We start from the raw sequence: 19,382 nt of genomic DNA on the forward strand, positions 1-19,382 counted from the left end.
GTGTGTGTGCGTGCACCGGTGTGTGAGAGAGAGAGAGAGAGAGGGAGAGAGAGAGAGAGTGTGTGTGTGTGTGTGTGTGTCTAAGAGTGAGTGAGTGAGTGAGTGAGTGAGTGAGTGTGTCCGTGTGCGCACACGCGAGTGCGTGTGTGTGAGAGATTCCGTGCTGTGTGTGTGTGTGAGAGAGAGAGGGATTCTGTGCGTGCATGCGTGCGTGCGTGTGTAAGAAGGAAGCAGAGAGAGAGAGAGAGAGTCCAGTCTGTGTGTGCAGCCATGTGCTCATCAATGAGGGGGCATCACCAACACTTAACACAGCTTATTGATCCAGTGGGCCTGCAGGCCCTCCGGTGTGTGTGTCCATTTCCTATGGATTATTTCAAGTCTATTCTTATTGAGCGCTTCCTCCCCGGCCCACCACCACACCACAGCCCTGGTCTCTGCCTCCCCGCCGGGGGGATTTTCTTAAACACTCATTTGAAATTATAATCTCTGTGAGTAAATGTCATAATCGCCCCTAAGGCCAGCCACTGATTGGCCTGAGAGCAAGAGGTCCCCGAGGTCAATGACGCCGGTCAATACCCAGCCATTTGTGGTATATATGACCGGCACAGGGCGGTCACTCTCCAAACAAAACGGCAGAGTTCTTTCTCCTGGGCTTTATCGGCTCTAAGACAGTGGTTCTCAAACATTTTCAGGTCAGGGATCCCCACATTGTAAGTGTGTATTTTGGCCACAGACCCCCATCTGAAAAGATATCGTGCTCAGGGACTCCCGTACAAGATAAGTGTTTTTAAAATGTTTAAATGTTTGTTGATCGGCTATTTTCAAATAGTTGATGTTTGTGGTTTAATTGATCTTGAGGCTATATTAACACATTTGTAACCCCCTCAAGGACCCCCGGGGGTCCTCGGACCCCACTTATATTATAGAGGACAGAATTAATTAAATTCAATTGTTTGTTTGTGTGCTGTTCATGTGAATGAGAGAGACTGCAATTGCAAGTGTGTATATGGGTGCGCGCAGCTGTGCAACATGAGTATTTACATATCTGTGTGTGTGTGTGTGTGTGTGTGTGTGTGTGTGTGTGTGTGTGTGTGTGTGTGTGTGTGTGTGTGTGTGTGTGTGTGTGTGTGTGTGTGTGTGTGAGAGAGAGAGAGAGAGAGTGAATGAAGAGTGACGCAGTAGCTGACTGCTGATCAATGCCTCATAGGTTAGATCATTAGATCCAAAGTGACAGCGCTACAGAAGCACGGAGAGGCCTGTGTGTGTGTGTGTGTGTGTGTGTGTGTGTGTGTGTGTGTGTGTGTGTGTGTGTGTGTGTGTGTGTGTGTGTGTGTGTGTGTGTGTGTGTGTGTGTGTGTGTGTGTGTGTGTGTGTGTGTGTGTGTGTGTGTGTTTGAGGGAGGGAGGGGAGCTTAGATAAAGATTGGCATATTGCTATTGATCCACCTCCCCCAGGGCTTCTCCTGTTACCATGGTTATATTTGAGGGAGAGGGGTGTGAGACAAACAGACAGACAGACAGACAGACAGGGGGAGTAATGTAATCGTTATGAATCCACTGACATCAATCTGAATGATGATCACTGTGAATCTAATGGCCTACACCTTCGCTAGTGCACAATAACACTGGAGAGGGCCTACACCCATACACTAGTGCACAATAACACTGGAGAGGGCCTACACCCATACACTAGTACACAATAACACTGGAGATGGCCTACACCTAAGCTAGTACACAATAACACTGGAGAGGGCCTACACCTACGCTAGTACACAATAACACTGGAGAGGAGCCAGGTGCAATGCAAAAGGGTGGATTCAAATATTGAGCCATAGTCAACTTGTTTTAGAACCACTGTGAAGTACTTTTCGGCCTGGCATCCCTATTTTGAGCATATCACTATAGGACAGTTGGCTTGTAAGGCATTATAACACTTGTTATACATTTTTATCATCATTTTGACAACTTATAACAAGGTTTATGAAGTATCATATAAGTTAATAATGAATAACACACACGTGTAGTGGAACAGCACGTTATAACTATACGATAACTTAGTCAGTTATAAAGTATCTTTACTATAAGTTGTTATGCAAAATCATAAACATATACAACAAGTGTTATGAAGCCTTACCATGCAATCATGCATTATGATGCATTATAAATGTGATTATAATGCATTCTAGACCCAACCTGTAAAGGAAAACTTCATCCATTTCTTTATATAATTCTCACTAATGCTCATTATAATATGGTAAAAGTTTTGTCTGTTCACTCATGTGTCTCAGAGGAGGGCTGTGGACAGTTCAGGAACCTGCCTACCAGTGACATCATCGATGGGGAATCCAAGCTAATAGAAACGGCAGGCTTTCTATTCCTGTAAAGCTACCATGCTATAATGGAAGCCATCAAGAATCCAAATAAAACATTTAAAATTTTGTTTGAAAAAATAAATCTGCCTAACAATGATGTCACTGGTAGGCGGGTTTCAGGAGTGTCCACAGCACTCCTATGAGACACAGACCGAGTTGAAAGAAATGGTACCATTTTATCATAAACATTAGTGAGGACCAATTATATGAAGATAGGTTTAAATAGGTATATTAGCGTTACCTGGTAGTTATAATGTGCTGTTCCGCTGAGCTTATAATGCATTATGACCAGTACTCTTAATACTTCATAAACCTTGTTATAAGTTGTTTGCATCCGTCTCTCCTGGAGATGGAGGGGAAAGAAACTGCCACGCATTACAGTACGTCTAACCAGGGAACCTGCCCCCTGTCGGGTGATAAGAAGCAGCTTGCTAGCTCTCATGCATTGAAGGAGGCATGAGCTCGGCTCTAGGCTCTCCCTAGGCTGGCAGAGGGAGTGTAGCGCCCAGGATTATTAAGACAATTGGCACTTGCATGATTTAAACATTTATTATTAGTGTAATAATGCCTTAAAAGCGATATAATGCATTACATATGTGATTATAATGCATTATAGACCCGACATTAATATACACACATATATATATAGGGCTTTAGGTGGTTCATATTTTAAGGGCAGCAGTAGGCAAGTTGATGTACTACTACTGTACGGGGGTCCTTGGCCTTAAAAACGTTGAAGACCCCTGGAATAGAGGGTTTAAGTGGTTAGAATAGAGATAAAATAGCAGCAGATATAGAGTACTGTACTGACTTGGAATGTAATTGTATTGTACAGTACATACAATACATAATACACAGGTTAATTAAAGCCAGAAGCTGGCCATGATTTTTATATGAGTTTTATGGTCATGTCTGAGTAATTTACAGATTTTTATTGACTTCATTACTGAACATAAGCCCCCTGTAATAACTCTTATCATTTTTGCCAGAGATTTATGGCACATAATTCGGGCGCAGTAGGATCAGAGCAATTGCACACGCGATACACAAGTTACAGCAGATAACCATCTGTCATCCCACGGCAATTATCTTTCGGCCATATAACAAATTCCCGCACTCAGGCCCCTCTGAGTCAGTGCTTTTCAACGTGGAGGCAGCGGCTGCCAGGGAGGCCTCCAGGGGGCGCCAGGGGGTGCAAATTGTAAAAGGAGACTAAAAGGAAATAAAATAAAATAAATGATATGTTGTCGCTGTTAGGCATACACCTTGTATTGCCATATTTCAACGTATGCTTTCTTAGTAAATTAATGTCCTTCTTCGTCATGCTACAGTGTCACACAAAAATAGCAAAAATAGCTGATCTACAAGCGACGCGTTGTTAGCTTGTAGATCGGCTATTTTTGTCCATTTTAAAAGCAAAAAGTGAGTGACAGTGGTTAAGTGTGTCTGTGGGTTGTATAAACATTTAACCAATGAAAAGTATTAACAAGAGCTTGTGACTAAAATAATTTCATCCAATGGAACACCATTTCCGTTTTGGACATACAAGGTTTTCCCCCCGACAATGACGATATAATAAAATACGTGTCAATTCAAATTAAATTCATAAGATTGTTGGCATCAGCGACACCTTGTGAGCTTGTCTGCAAGTAGATTTTTTAAAAAGCAATAAGGGCCGCAGCCAGAGACTATTTGGGGGTCCTTGGCATGGAGATGTTTGGGAACCGCTGCTCTGAGTGACTCGGGGGGCTTTCGTCACGAGCCGACGGGGTCTGAAGTAAAAAAAAGAAAAAGAAAAGAAAACTCCCTTGGAAGCTCACAGCATCGTCAGCAGAGCTGCCAAGCTCCTCAGCTGTCCTCCTAAAGCAGGCTGAAATAAGAGCAGGCCTCAAAAAGCTCTTTGATCTTTTTACTGCGGGGGTCACCGCTGAAATGACGCGTAAATGAGGGAGGAATGAGCTCTCATTTTGTCAACCTGTTGTGTTATTGTAAAGTCAAGGGGGCCTCGGGCTGACGAGGAGATTGTTTTTAAGTGCCCGGCCCGGCCGCACACTGGCGGACCGGCTGAGTGTGCTTGGGTGTCAAAGCCCCCTGAAGCCCGCTCTACTGCAGTGCATGCACAGACGTTTACCGTGTTACCCTCAACAGCTGAGGGAATTTACCTAGAAATGTCTGTGTGCAGGTCTGTGCACATGAGAGCCCGTATAACACAGTCTGTGTGTGTGTTTTTGTATGTGTCCATGTGCTGCCATGCATACATGCATGTGTGCATGAGTTTTCTTTTGTTCAAATATGCATTACGTGTGGAGGCGTGTAAGTGCACGTGAATCTCAGTGACAGCACAAGTGTATGATAGTGAACCTGTAAGTGCGTGTGTGTGTTTTTTTTTACAGCATGGCTGTGAAGGGGTCTAGAACAGAACAGCTGTCTGTATCTCGGTCCCCCAGAAAAGTAGACCAATTACAGCACAACTCATGCTGCTATGGGTATACGGCGCACCACACAGCTCAGCTGACGTTGCTAGGCCAATCCCAGCTCGGCTCAGGCTGGTACGTACCTACTGCGAAATGCACAGTTCAGCTGACGCTGCTATGCCACTCACAGCTCAGCTCATGCTTCCGTGTGCATTCAGCAAACCACAAGATCAAGCTCCGTTGGCAGCCGGTATCAATGTTAGCAGCGGCACACAAAGCTCACGTTATGACGTTAGCACATCATTGGTGATGTGTAGGCATGGTATCCCACAGTACGACTGAAGAAAAGTTTTCAGTTTGTTTTTCAAGATGTAAGCTATTAGGCCAACCGTATATGTAGGGGGATTCAAGCCGGTTAGCCGGATAACTGCTAATTCGTTTAGCTCACTGGTTTTCAAAGTTGGGGTGCAGGGACCCCCAGGGGTCCTTGAGGAGGTTCCAGGCGGTCCTCGGATAAATGATTGATAATTAGGAACCAAATTGCTGTAACTCGAGAGTGTAGCAGCCCCAGAACTCAGATCTTCATAACTCAGAGTCATGGGCCTCCTTGAAATTAAACTAAGTTTGAGAACCACTGATTTAGCAAACTGTCTTAGACAGTGTATATTGTCTGGAAGCCTTTTGAATTGTACAGAGAAGCCCCGCTGTTATGAGACTCTGTCTGGTTCAAGACTACTTGTATTTTCTTCAACGGCACTGAGGTAGTACGAGGCAGGTGTGCATGTGCTCGCAGGCGTGTACGTCGTGTGCACGTGCAACAGCATGTTTGAGCTGCCGCTGCCGGCTGAGTAGAGCGCCATGGAGACAGAGAGAGAGAGATGAAGAGGATGCTGATAGGAAAACAAAAGCAGCAGTCGTAAACAGCGGGGCTAAAAGGGAGCAAGCAAGCCTCTGTAACGTTGTTTATGGCACTCACACTCCTTCCAGAGTGGAAGAACCAGTGTTGGAGGCACCTAAAGGTAACAAAACATGATCATTATGGGATGCATTTGTACTAAATCGCTGTACACAACTTCTCAGTTTCCGAGTGCTGACATCACCCACGCAACGCTCGCAACTACAGAGAGAAAACCCCCGGCGCTGACAAAGGCAAAGGGAAAGGGGGGAAGCAGGTAAGGAGGGGAAATCGGGTGCCATTGCCTTCACTCAAACCTCGCCTTGCGTTCGGTAAGTTCAATATCGCAGCCCCTCCTCCCTCTCAATCTTTTTTTTTTATTTGAACCTGACAGTTGTCTCTGAAGCAGCCCTACTCCAGATCACAGGAGGAGGAAATGAGAGTGCTGGATTCCACTAGATGTGGAAGTGGGGGGAAAACAGAGAACCACCCACCCACCACATGCAAACACACTCCCTTCGCTGAAAAAAAAGAAGGGAAACACCCAAACAGTGAGAGAAAACAAATACATAAATAAATAAATCATCAATAGGGAAACTGCAGCTGCAGAGGTGAAAATAAGCGAAGATATCCTATCCATATATCCATAATTTAGCCATGTGAGGCATTGTGTTTTGATCCACCGTAAGGTTTGATTTGACGGATTGAGATGGGTTAAGATCAGGAGCAGAACATTGTATAATTGATGTCCCCCAGCTCACATCTAGTGTTAAAAGTCCTATGCTCCACCCTCGCCATGCAGCCTCAAACAACACACACACCCCCAATCCACTTGGCACAATAACTAGCTCTGTCAACTTTTTCATGTAAAAATGATATGTAAATGTGTCCGCGGACCCCCATCTGAAAATGTTTTGTGCCAGGAACCCCCAGAAGAGAAAAAGTGTTAAAAATGTTCACATAAAAATATATAGGCTATATATATTCAAAGATTTGCAAAAATCAAGCTCATAGCACAAAGTGACAAGCTATGAGCTTGTATATCTGCTATTTTGGAATAGCCAAAGTATAAAATGATGATGCTATATTAACTGATTATGCTGGGACCCCCTGGAACCCCAACCCCCAAGGATCCCTGGGGGTCCCCAGACCTCACTTTGAGAACCACTGGTCTACATAGTCAAATTGTCCACTCAGCAGTTAAGACACTGTAGGGCCCGCGTTACAGGGCCTTGTGAAATTCCTATAGTTGCTCCTTAGAGCAAATACAGACATTTTATTATGCCAAATCCAGCACCCATTTAGTGGGAGTGTGTCTTTAGCGCTAATTATGGCCCTATTGTTGACCGTTGCTTGCTTCAGTAATACCGCTACTAGCATAATTTCAGACGAAAGCGCTGACACTTAACCCCAAGTCCTATTGTCTGTCATACTTTCAACAAAGCCCTGGTTAGACAAAGTAGAGAAATAAAATCCTCACGGCTCCGGTTCTAACCTCAAATAGACCTTGTAGTGCACACGTCTAATGGTTCAGCATCTTGTTATGTTAGCCTAATGCCGTGTCAGTACCAATGCTAACGGTTAGCATCACCGCCTCTCGCCTTGATCAGTAACTCGGCGAGGCACAAATGACCCTTACCAGTGCACTCGGGGGCTGGCGTGAACTTAATCACTTGAGCAAATTGAAACCACTCGCTCTGCAGTATTTTTACAGGGGTATACCATATGACCTGAGTCTATAGTGAGTGACCTCTGCGTTTGAAAGGAGTGGGGAACTGTATCTTAAAAAGAGAGAGGGGGAGAGAGGGGGTGGGGGAGAGAGAGAGAGAGAGAGAGGGGGAGAGAGGGGGTGGGGGAGAGAGAGAGAGAGAGAGAGAGAGAGAGAGAGAGAGAGAGAGAGAGAGAGAGAGAGAGAGAGAGAGAGAGAGAGAGAGAGAGAGAGAGAGAGAGAGAGAGAGAGAGAGAGAGAGAGAGAGAGAGAGAGAGAGAGAGAGAGAGAGAGAGAGAGAGGGGGGCCTTTATCACAAACTTCTTTCTTTTCTGTTTCATTAACCACTCCATTTTTGTTCAGAGTTCCTGGTACACCCCAGCACTATAGCTGTGTGATTTACTACAGGCCGATAATCTTTTCACAGTTGACATTTAGAGGACATGTTAAAACTGGTGTCTAGGGTGTGAGGGTGTTTTTATCGTCGAGGAGATCCATCGCCTTTTGAAGGCCTTCCTGTGCTTGTAGTAAAGTTCCTGACCCTGATTACTGGTTCCCATCAGCTCTGGTTCCTATCAGTCAGAGTTAGGATCAACAGCCCCCCCCCCAAGTCAAAGAAGAACTGAGGAACACGTAATGATGTATTCCTCCTGTCCATGGGAAAAATATTCCCCGCACTTCGTATGAAAAGAGGGGCGATTAACAACGAGAGAAATGCGTTGGGGCATAATCACTTAGACAGGAGTTGAAAACGATATGGACTGATTAATAGCTGCAGATGTTGCGGACATGTGGCCGTGCAGACGAATAACAGGCGATGCAGTTAGCTCATGTTTACCTGTTACAGCTCTGCTTTATCCCCGGGCTCAGGCCTGCAATGTCGTAGGTATTGAAGGACTTAGGCTCAGGTTCAGCGGAGTCTGCTTTCCCTCAAACTTTGTCAAGTCATTATGTTGTAACACACAGGACAGCCGTGTTCACACAACGGGCTTACAGGGGGCTACTCTTCAGGCGTTGGAATTCCGGGGGCAAACAGGGGTTGCCCTATAAAATCCCAATGAAATCCCCAACGCTCTGTCCCGCCCCCTTCTTAATCGTAAACAGACTGGCACATATTACAGTCCCGGCACCCTTAATACCTCTTCAAATAATAAGTATTTAGCCCGGATTTACAGAGCCAATAAAACTCTTCAAAGTGGAGTGTAATCTTTCATTAGGGATCCCGAGGACGGTGTCAGCCATATCTGTTCTTCATTATCGGTAATCACTCAGTGTTTTACCTGTTCACTTTATTGTAACAGAGGTCATAAAAACACCCTTGTTAAAAATCACGCTCCCGAGTTTCAGATTATCTTGTTAACACAGCCTTGCAAACTGGGCCCATTTAGTGTTTTTTGGAGTGTGTACAAAGGGGTAAATCACTTTTCATTGTGACTTAAGGTCTTGTGCTAGCCCTTCTCTCTCTCTCTCAAACTCACTCAATGCTGGATGAATGTAAACCTACACCATATTAGCATACAGGCTCACATAACCGTGTACGCTAGGAAGCCAGGGATATTATGGGGAGTGAGTGATTGAATGACACAGGGGCGAGTTCTTAACATTTTAGCACGGTGCAATAATCGACAAAATCTCCTAGAGAGAATCCCTTTGTTAAGGCTGTCCAATAGTCTTACCACTGGAGCGTGGTATTGCTATCCCCCTGCATGTAAGCCCTATTCCTGAGGTGTGAATAGGATCTGGGCGGTGTCGATGATGCTCCTGGTGTCTGTGAGGGTTCAGCTTGTGATACTGACCACGGCCTGTCACCGGGACACGAAGACCGGAGGAGCGGACGTACTGGAGGTGGAGGTATAGTGGCGAGACATCAGCCCGAGGTATTTGACCTGGAGGACGACCCCCGTGACCCCGAGATGATTGAAGTGCGGCGGCTTTCCCCTGCTTGGGTTCTCTGGCCCCAGAAGATGAGGTGACGAGTCCTTCAGGAGCTCTCTGGTTGCACGTCTTTTTTGGGGGGGGGGTGGGGGGGTCGGGGTGGGGGTGACAGGGGGGGGGTCGTGCAGGAGTGCACAGGCGCCATTCTTTGTTGAGTGGCGGTGTTGTAATCTGTCTGCTAGGTTTAAGGCCTGAGGACATGTCGACCGGTCACGAGAGAAGCCGGGGTTCTGACCTTGAGCGCTCTCATAGAGTGTCAGCGCGGATGGGGTTCTGCTTCGGGGCAGATCCTTACTCATGTAACCTGTATGACTCACTTTAAGCCAGAGCTTAGATAACAGCAATGGTCTGCATTGTAAACACCCACTGTAATCCACACACAGGTAATTTAACAGCGCAACCAACTAACATTTATTTAGTTGTATTCCTTTACCATCGTGACCCAATAAGTCTCCTTTTGTCTTCTGGGATTCTTGTAATAATACTGTTTCCTAGTGAGATGTGTTCCCATCAGCATGGCTACATCCAGGTCTAATGTTTCACCTCAACTAATCTAATAATCTCTCTTGGTTTTCACCTTGTCCATGCCTCAAGGTCAAACAACTTTTCTCTCTTCAGCAGTCTCAAATGTTGCTGCGCTGCTCCCAGGGTCATCCCGGCTAATCCCCAGTTACTCCAGTCCTGGTGTTTTTTTCTCCCATGGGCAGGTGAAACCGGAGAACCACGGAGCCCAGAGCCGGGCCAAGATGTCCGCACAGATAAGAGTCCTGAGCCCTCTCCCAGTCAGGGGTCTCATGCAAAGAATTTGGAGATACATCATCACAAAGCCATTAAGGCCAGTCCATTGTTTCAACTAGGACGGCCAGCTGTAGCCACAAGGACCCAGGCCTGATATTGCAATGTTGGTTAGAGGACCATGGGTGCAAGCTGTTAAACCTTATTAATGGCCCTAGTTGAGCTCAACGCCCCTTCTCTCAAATGCCCTTCATGCCAAACCATTCCTCACGGTCCCAGGCCCAAAGCCTACACATCCCTCTTAGCCCCCTGCCTGCACAAGCCCCCGTAGCAGTGCGAAAACAGGGGCTTTCTCCCCATGTTCTGTTATTTTAAGCCGAAACAAAAGTCGCGGTGGCCCGGGATGGACCGTGAAACAGTGAGCTATTGTTTTGCAGTTGCCAAGAAACCCTATCATGTGCACTGCTGTGAGAGACGAGGACGAGGCGCTTCATCCGCATGCTTGCCAAACACGGACTGCATGGCCCCCCAAAACAAATGAGTCTGGGTTATCAGCTTCGCTGCTGGACATGTCCCGGGATGGGGCCGCTTCCTGCGCCAATAAGAAGGGCAGAATTCTGCCTTAATAACCCCAGTCGATGATTGACAGTAGCAAGAGTAAGAGAGCATGCGTGTAGAGGAGGGATGGAGGGCAGTGTGTGTGTGTGTGTGTGTGTGTGTGTGTGTGTGTGTGTGTGTGTGTGTGTGTGTGTGTGTGTGTGTGTGTGTGTGTGTGTGTGTGTGTGTGTGTGTGTGTGTGTGTGTTAAACCGACCAAAATCTCAATTACACTCAATGCTGGAGGGCAAATCTTTAGAGAGAAAAGGCAGAGAGAGGGCAAGTAACAACACACTCAGCAGTCTGTTTGCCTGTGATGTCTGTTTGTGTTGGCTCATTCTAAAAGATGTATGGTTTTGACACCTATCAATGCATGTACTATACTGCAGTATACAGTCTATATGATGTACTGTAAAGTTTCTGTTTGCTTGTCAGCATATTTTGAGTAAATAGTTTATATACTGCTGCTTCATGTACCGGGAAATAAATGAAAAATGTATTCTGATATACATTATATGCATACAGTATATATTGTGAATGCATGTTTATGTAAGGTTCTTTCTCACAAGGACACTGCAAGACTGTGGATAATGTGGAGTCAAAGTGGTCAGCCTGGAGTGAAAACTAGCAGATTTGATACTATACTGACCTTAACCCAAACCCTCACCCTACCCTTAGCCACATGAACAGTGCATAACCTAAACCAAAGGAACCGTGCCTAACCATGACCAAAATAACAGTGCTTAACCTGAACCAAAATAGCCATACCGAAACCATGACCATATCTAACCTAATCCAAAGGAACTGTGCATATAAGCATAACCATAATAACAGTGCCTCACCAGATATTGACAGTGTCATTATTAATACTAGCAGGTTCATACAACATGGTCCTCATTGCAGAAATCATGTCAAAATTACATTTGGACTCAAAATAATGGCGTAATTGTGATGAGGACAAACATTAAAATCGGCCAGCGTAGGTGTGAAATCATGTTAGGCTTGCTAGTTTTTAATCACCTTCAACCTGGCAGCCCTTTTTCTGCATGTCATTAGAGGCAAAAAGTAGGAAAATTGCTAAAACAGAAGCTCTACAAGTTCACAATGCGTGACTCACAATGTGACATGGTGTGAGCTTCTATATGACAAAGTAGAAAATAGAGCTCCAGTGGTTCATAGCTTTTGATTACTAGGATACATGCTTTATCCAGCTTGTCTAATTGTTAATTATTTTAGTAAAGAATCAGAATCAACGTTATTGCCACATCACAGCTTTACAGGTGTAAAACAGTGGGTGAAATTAGTTTTTGTGCACGCTCTATCGTTTTTGTTATTTCCATGAGAGAAAGGGAGGAAGAAGAAGGTGGGGCAAGAAAGAGAGGGAGAAAGATCAATAAAAACAAACACATTATCTAGATATGTATGGTACCGTAGGTCTGTGTACCTTTTTATAGTTCGTTTTTGGATTGAATCTAAAGAGGCAGAAACAAGAAAACGACTCGTCCCATTACCAAATTGAAAAACAGAAATACCAGTTGAATTCTCCTCTCTTGTTTACACGTGAGAAACCAAAATAGACAGGTGCCTGAGGTAAGACATAAAGGTGCGTGAACATAGCAGCAGATAAATACTGTACATGATATGCTAAGGATGTTAGTTTAGGTGCGAGAAAGAATGAAAAACGCGTTGTACATTAATTTGCAAAGATAGATTAAGGTGCAAAGTGTCAGCGTGTGTCGACCGCATAGTCCACATAAGCTAACTGACACTGGTATAATCTGCAGGTAGGTCCATTTAGGAAGAGCAAAAAGAGTCCAAGTAAACCAGTCACAGTTAGAGTGCAAGGTTGTGCCATTGCAGTAAGTCGCATGGTGCCTGCGGCCAGGCGAGCAGCGTGACGCCTGGATGAGAGGCTTGTGGTGGCCAGTAGCCACAGTGTGGTCAGCCTGACAATCCCCAAAGTCAATGGTGGCGGTGGCTGCGCTATTGTTTGCAGCGCGGCGTTGTTTGTGAAGCCCCAGCAGTGTTTATGACGCCACCAGGGCCAGCGGCCACGCATGCCAGCGATGAAGTGGAAGGATTTGTCTCCTAGTCTCTCCACATCCACCCTGCACTTCTGCCACCACAACGCCTCTCTGCATTGTGTTTCTAAACTGCTCTGGTCGCCCCTTCGTGTTCTTGGCCAGGTTTAGTGTCTACCGAACAGCGTCAAGGCCACTCAAGCCTTCAATTAAGACAACTTTTTGGTGGGAATCTCTCTGACCATGATTGGGGAAACAAATAAAACAAGCCATGGCGTTTTCCAAATACTTCTATGGCAGTTCACATTAGTGTTGGGTTTATTGTCAAAGTGGCTGTCGTAAAATGTATTTTGCTGAGGTTTTTTGTTTTGTTTGTCATCACGCCAAGGCTGTAGTTCCACTTGACACCATATTCAACACGATTTTGCTTTCTATTTTTTATTTTATTTTGCTAATATAACTTTCTTCATTTGCTTGAATCAGCGATTCTCAGTTACTATGTAACCTTTACATGGATGACCCTGTAAGTTAGATACCCAAAGTGTAATGTATCATATGGATTATAAACAAGTAGTTTCCTTCAAAAATGACATCTGTTAAAGAACAAAATGAATGGTAGCCCAAATCAAAACCAATTATGTCCCAATACTAAGTATTTTCAAAGCATAATAGGTCACATAATTACAACATTGCCATAATTGTGAAACCTTTATTGAGTGGATCCTCTATGTCCACTTTCAATCTGTCTGAAATCAACCAGAATTTCTATTTATTCAAACATAGCGAATATAGTAGATTTACAAGCACACAACGCATCACATCGGCTAATTAAGTTGTTTTTGCAATAGGGCTTAAGTGGTTAACAATATATTTGCCTTCAGATCATTATTCCCTTAAAATGGACATAGAAAATGAACTACAGCATGAGACTTGAAAGCGGGCTGTCCATTATTCACAGGCAGCTCCAGCATGGCGAGAGATACATCTGGGAATGGGTTGCTATTCTCAACAACAAGGGCATGTAAATCTGTGATTCTCAGGACAGGGGAAAGACCTGCCCGAACACGAAACAGACCCTCAATTAATCCCATGGCACATTTGCTGTGGATTAATACGATCCACTGTATACTGTACTGTTATCTATTTATGCGGCACGGCCTTAATTATCCCGCACTTCCTGCCTTTGATCTGCGATCAATCAGCGCTCCACCTGATGTCAGGAGAGAGGCCCGCACATGTGCACTGGGGGGCCTGAATGCCCCCCAACGCCCACCTATACCACCTCCCCTCCGCATCTGTCTGCCTCTATTGTTCTTTTCAGCACTGTACCTGAAGGGGTTCTGTTCCAGTAACAGTATGGGGCACCATTAAGAGAAAACTGTGATGTACTGTACGGCCTCACGCTCGCCCCGTCCTCCAGCACGTGGTGAACATGTCTGACCCACTTTAACACCCACCACCAGATCCACGGTACAAGAAAAGAAAAAAAGAACATGCCCAAAGTGTTTTAAACCCTGTGTCCTTGGCTTGGATGCTAAAAACAGATTTTTGTGCTTAAAATAAGTTCATATTTTTCATTAGACTAGACTTTTATTAGACCAGCCATGAATTGCAGCCAGCAAAACCATTAGCCATGTACTCTAGTGTCTCTTTGGCTCAAAGAGTTACCGTCTGACTTAATCCCGGAGAAAATGATGTTTAATCTGTGATGACAGTGTGTGACAGACTGGGGAAAATAATTACTTTTCTAACAATTGTGGTGGGAATGTGTGGATCACACCATGAGAGGAGACAGAACACGCTGCAAAAGCTGTTGCAGTCATAACCTTCAAAATCTTACAGCATACTCTGTTTGCTGTTTTTATCTCTGACAGGCTGAGAGGAGGAGATTATGTTTTCGCCCCTGTCCATATCTGTGTGTGTCAGTGGGCAGCTAATCTCGAAAACTGCCGGACCGATGGGCATCAAACTTTGCATGCACACTCACAGTAGGCCAAGGAAAACACTCCACCTACATTTTTCAATCCGGCCTCATGGTGGCGCTATAGCAGTCCAACTCTGGAACCGTAGGTCATGCAATCAAAAGTTTTTCCCGCTGGATTCCTTGGATCATGACACAACTATAGGCCACAATTTCAATTTCTTTCAAAACACTACTACGACATTGTATGTCGTGGAGATGCTATTCCCCAGCTTCCTCGTGCCCTAACTTACACAGCCCTGGATAGGCAGAGATATGTGCTCCGCGGAGTTCCCATTCCTAGTTTATGTCTTTTTTTGTCTGCCTGTGTGAGCTACAGTATGGGATACCTCAATCAGTCAGTCAGTTCATCCGTCCGTCCGTCCGTCCGTCCGTCCGTCCGCTCAGAGTTTAATGAACACTGAGGATTTTAGGGGAGAGAAAGGGTATGCGGGCAATAAAGACGAATGTTACAACTGTAGTAATGGATGTTGTTAAAGGGAAATGGCTTCTGCCATTTAGCCAGATTGTGAACAATTACAATGAAATCTACAATCAATATATTGATGAAAACGAATTAGTCAATGTGCCAAAGGCCAAAGGGGTGAGAAAGTGTCAGTGATTTCCAGCGCAGTTTAGCCTGTGTCAAACATCATGCTCATGTGGAGTCATGTGCCCTTTAAGATGGTGTAACTTGTTTGGGGAAAGTCTTGGCCTATTGGGAGATTTGCCTCCTGTTTTAAAGATAGGATAGATTTTACATTGCAGCTGTCAAAGGCATGAGAGAGGAACTGAATAAATAAGTGAATCAATATGACCTTAAAAAGTAATCTCCTGGAATCCTCACATTCATCATTGCTTAAAACCACTTAAGCCCTATATATGTTGATGTATAATGAATAGCCCATCTACAAGCTCACAATGCATCACGATACGACATGTTTGTAGATCTGCTTTGTGGTCAGCCTCCCGCCCGCCCTCCCATTAGCCAATTTTAATAGGATTTTTGGAAAATGCTTGAAAATGTTTAAATGTTGCAAATTGTTTTTTTATTTTGTGAAAAATTATAAACATTTTCACCTATAATAATGACATCACCAAAATATGGATGCCATGTTGAATGTGCATTAGATGCACTGCTGAGTTTTTGTAATTGATATAAGGGTTAGCAGAAGAAAACTATGTGGAAAAAGCTGTCATATAAAACTATACCCCCCCCCCCCAAAAAATAAAAATAAAAAAATAAAATAAGAAACACGAAAAAAAAAAACTACGAGCTAGGATGAATCACATCAAAAACAAAACATTCTGAGGTGGTGAGAAACAAATGAGACTCTCCCAGTGTTCCAGCACGGGCTGAAGACGTGCAGACATTTCATAGAGAAAAGAATCCAAGCCTTGTTTCCTGCACACAGCATGTTTTCATTTACCAAACGGAGAGCGGAGCCAATGGGAAAATCAATAGCACAGATAAGCAGCCCCTCTGCCCCCGATGTGTGACGGCCGACCCATATGGACCCAGCAGGGTGCTGTGGCCAAACATGTCACAAGGAGGAAAAGAGGCTGCAAGTCTCCACCAACATGTCTGTCGTCTTCTTCCCCCTTCCATACAAAAGGCCATTGTTGTTCACATCGTTAGCAAAGTGGTCACAATAGAGCTTGCTGTGATTGTGGACGTGTGCTTTTTGAAACAATGCATTGGACAGAGGGCTGGGAGAGAGCGAGAAAGAGATAGACAGCCAGCCAGCCAGCCAGATGAGAAGCAGTAAGTTAGACAGACAGACAGATAGAACAGTTGAGAAAGAGTGAGTTAGAGAGTGAGTGGAAGAGAGAGAGCGAGAGAGAGAGAGAAAGAGAACAAGTGAATGAGAGAGAGAGCGCACGTGCAGGATAGCAGCTGGGCCTTTAGCTTAAGGTGAGAGGTCCTGTGAAAAGAGAGAGAGAGAGAGAGAAAGAGAACGGAAAAAAAAACGCTCTATCAAAGAAACCGACGGCGGAGAATGTACATACATACATGTACAGTCTGGTCCGGTGTGTGTACATGCTTAGAGGGGCTCTGGGCTCAATATGTTCTCCATTACATAGTCCAGGTGATTTCTGCCTGTCTAACCCCCCTCAGAACATGATCTCCTCCAGGCCGCGGCCCCGCGCCTCGTTAAAGCGGCGCGGAACCCGCCGTGGATTAAGTTTAAAAGTAATAAAAATGGAGCGGACCTGCCGGCTAGGTGAAAAAGCCACTATCGGATTCCTAAGAGCAAACTCTCCTTTTCATGTGCAGGCCCGCATTCAACGAAGCGTTTAATTCAACAAATCCACGGTTGTGATCCACCAGGAACGGAGCTCGGGTTAGTTCAATTTGTACCAAACGATCGCCGCGTGATCAAAGCGAGGAGAGCTCTCCCCAACATGCTGCTTAAATTAGACTAACACCAAAGTCTTTGGCTCTGGGACAGTATTTGGAATGTCTTTCCAGAGGAGGAATTCTTTCGCACATATGGTTCCAATAGGGGCCCTGAGATGCCAGCTTCACATCTTTAATGGGCTGACAGGGAACTTTGGCGCTAACTCTCCTCGACTCCCCGAAAAAAGTTCTCGTGCTGTCACCCAAAAGCGGTGTTGGGTAGGGGTGGGTTTTTGTTGGGGTGTTGGGGGAGGTGGTTGAAAGAGGAAAGGGGCCTTTTTTTTCAATCTTCCTTCCCTTCCTATTACCAGGCGCTGAAGTGGAGCGATTGTGTTAGCGAAGGGAAGGAGTTGCTCCCACTCCCCTGCCGCAAACGCCATCTCCTCACTGGGAGACTGTCACTCCTCGGAATGTGTGTCAACCGCAGTGAGTCAGACAGGCCTGTGGTCCGCTTGGAGCAACTAACCCAAAGTTACTGAGTTACCCAGATCACACCCAAAACCTCCTCCACCTCTTAGCTAGTGGAGCCTGTGTGTGTGTGTGGGGCTTTGTCAGGCATGAAACTACACTATATGAACAGTCTGGGATGCGTGTGCGTGCGTGCGTGAGTTTGTGCGTGCGTGCATTTGTGCGTGCATGTGTGTGCATGCTCAATACGTGCGAGTGCATTTGCATGGATGTCTGTTTATCTTTGCATATTGTGTACTTTGTCTGTTATATGTGTGCATGTGCCGGGTCCTCTGCATATGTATGTTAGAGCTTAAGATATCGTCCGGAACTCGACGGGTTCAGGTTGGGTCGGTCTTTATTTCTCACATACAGGGACTGTGTTTTATGCCTTTTTACCTTCTGTTCCAAGCCGTTTTCATAAATAAAGACAGATGGAAAAAAGGCACAATGACTCCTGTTCCTGACTAAGAAATAACCAATCCTACATACAATATAAGATTTAATAAGAAAAAAAGCTGCTGTCGCTATCAATTAGGGAAACTTGTAAAAAAAAAAGGGGGGGGGAAAAGTATCGAGGTGCGCTCTTGGGTCAGGTTCGGACTGAATTTTGTCGGGCTTGGGCCTCAACTATTCAGGTCCGCTTGTGCGCGGGGTCATACCTACCGTATAAATATACATTTGTTTATATGTGTTAACTACTGTGCATTCCAGCATGGTCTGTGTGTGTGTGTGTGTGTGTGTGTGTGTGTGTGTGTGTGTGTGTGTGTGTGTGTGTGTGTGTGTGTGTGTGTGTGTGTGTGTGTGTGTGTGTGTGTGTGTGTCTGTGCGTGCGTGCATGCGTGTGTGCACGTACAGACAGTCTTGTCTACATCTGTGCGGCATGTGGAACACAGACGACACACAAACACGTCAGTGGGAGAGGACAGGGGTGCGGTTCTCGTGTGTCTGCTGGAAGTAGAGTGTTCCCACTGTCTTGTTCAGACCTCTTCTCTCTGTCTAATATCAGCATTATAAGCAGGCATGCTGCGCACAGGCCTGTCACAATTATTACGTGATGATCGCCGGAATGCAATTGTTTGAGCTAATCGCAATTATTTGGCATAATCACTCGAATCGTTTATATCCACCTGTATAAAAACTGCTGAAATTAACGGAGATGTATTTCCATTATTATTTCCCACATTGTTGTTCTTTTAACCACTTTCAACCTGGCTTCCCTATTTTGGGCATTTAGGGCAAAGAATTAAAACAAATGTTCATACTTTTTTTAATGTATGAACAATAATAGAGAAAATAGCAGATGTACAAGGTCACAATGCCTGTGCATGTGTGAGCTTGTGGAATGGCTATTTTTGAAAACATTTGAAAGTATACAATTAAGTGCATGGCCTATTTTGGCCATGATACATTATTTGTGTTTATTATTAGTAACAGTCATGTCAGTCATTTCTTTGCATATCGTTATTTGCCATATCTGCCATGTGCATTTTGTGTTTACGAAGCTTAAAAGGTAAACAGAAACGTCATTTTTTATTTATAAGTTCCAACGTTCGATGTCAAATATCACATTTAAATCATTAATTGCAATTAATGTATGACAATTAATCGTCAACTACGATTTCATGATGGTGATGGCCCTGTAGGAGTGAACATTTTAATGAGTATTAATATTAAAAAAAACTATTGTCACTGAAGTGGGAAACATGATGCTCAGCACACAGTGAATGGTTCTACAGTAGTTTGAGCAGATATGGTGCTGGCGTTGTGGATATAAACGTGATATCACACGGCGGCGCGCGCTTGCAGCCCCACATGCTTCAGACTTCACAGCCAAGTTGACTTAGGACTCTCGGGAGAGTTGAAAATGTGACATTTTTCACTCTTGCGTCTACACTT

This window comes from Gymnoscopelus microlampas, assembly GCF_963454915.1.
Source record: "Gymnoscopelus microlampas genome assembly, chromosome: 1".
NCBI classification, from domain to species: domain Eukaryota; kingdom Metazoa; phylum Chordata; class Actinopteri; order Myctophiformes; family Myctophidae; genus Gymnoscopelus; species Gymnoscopelus microlampas.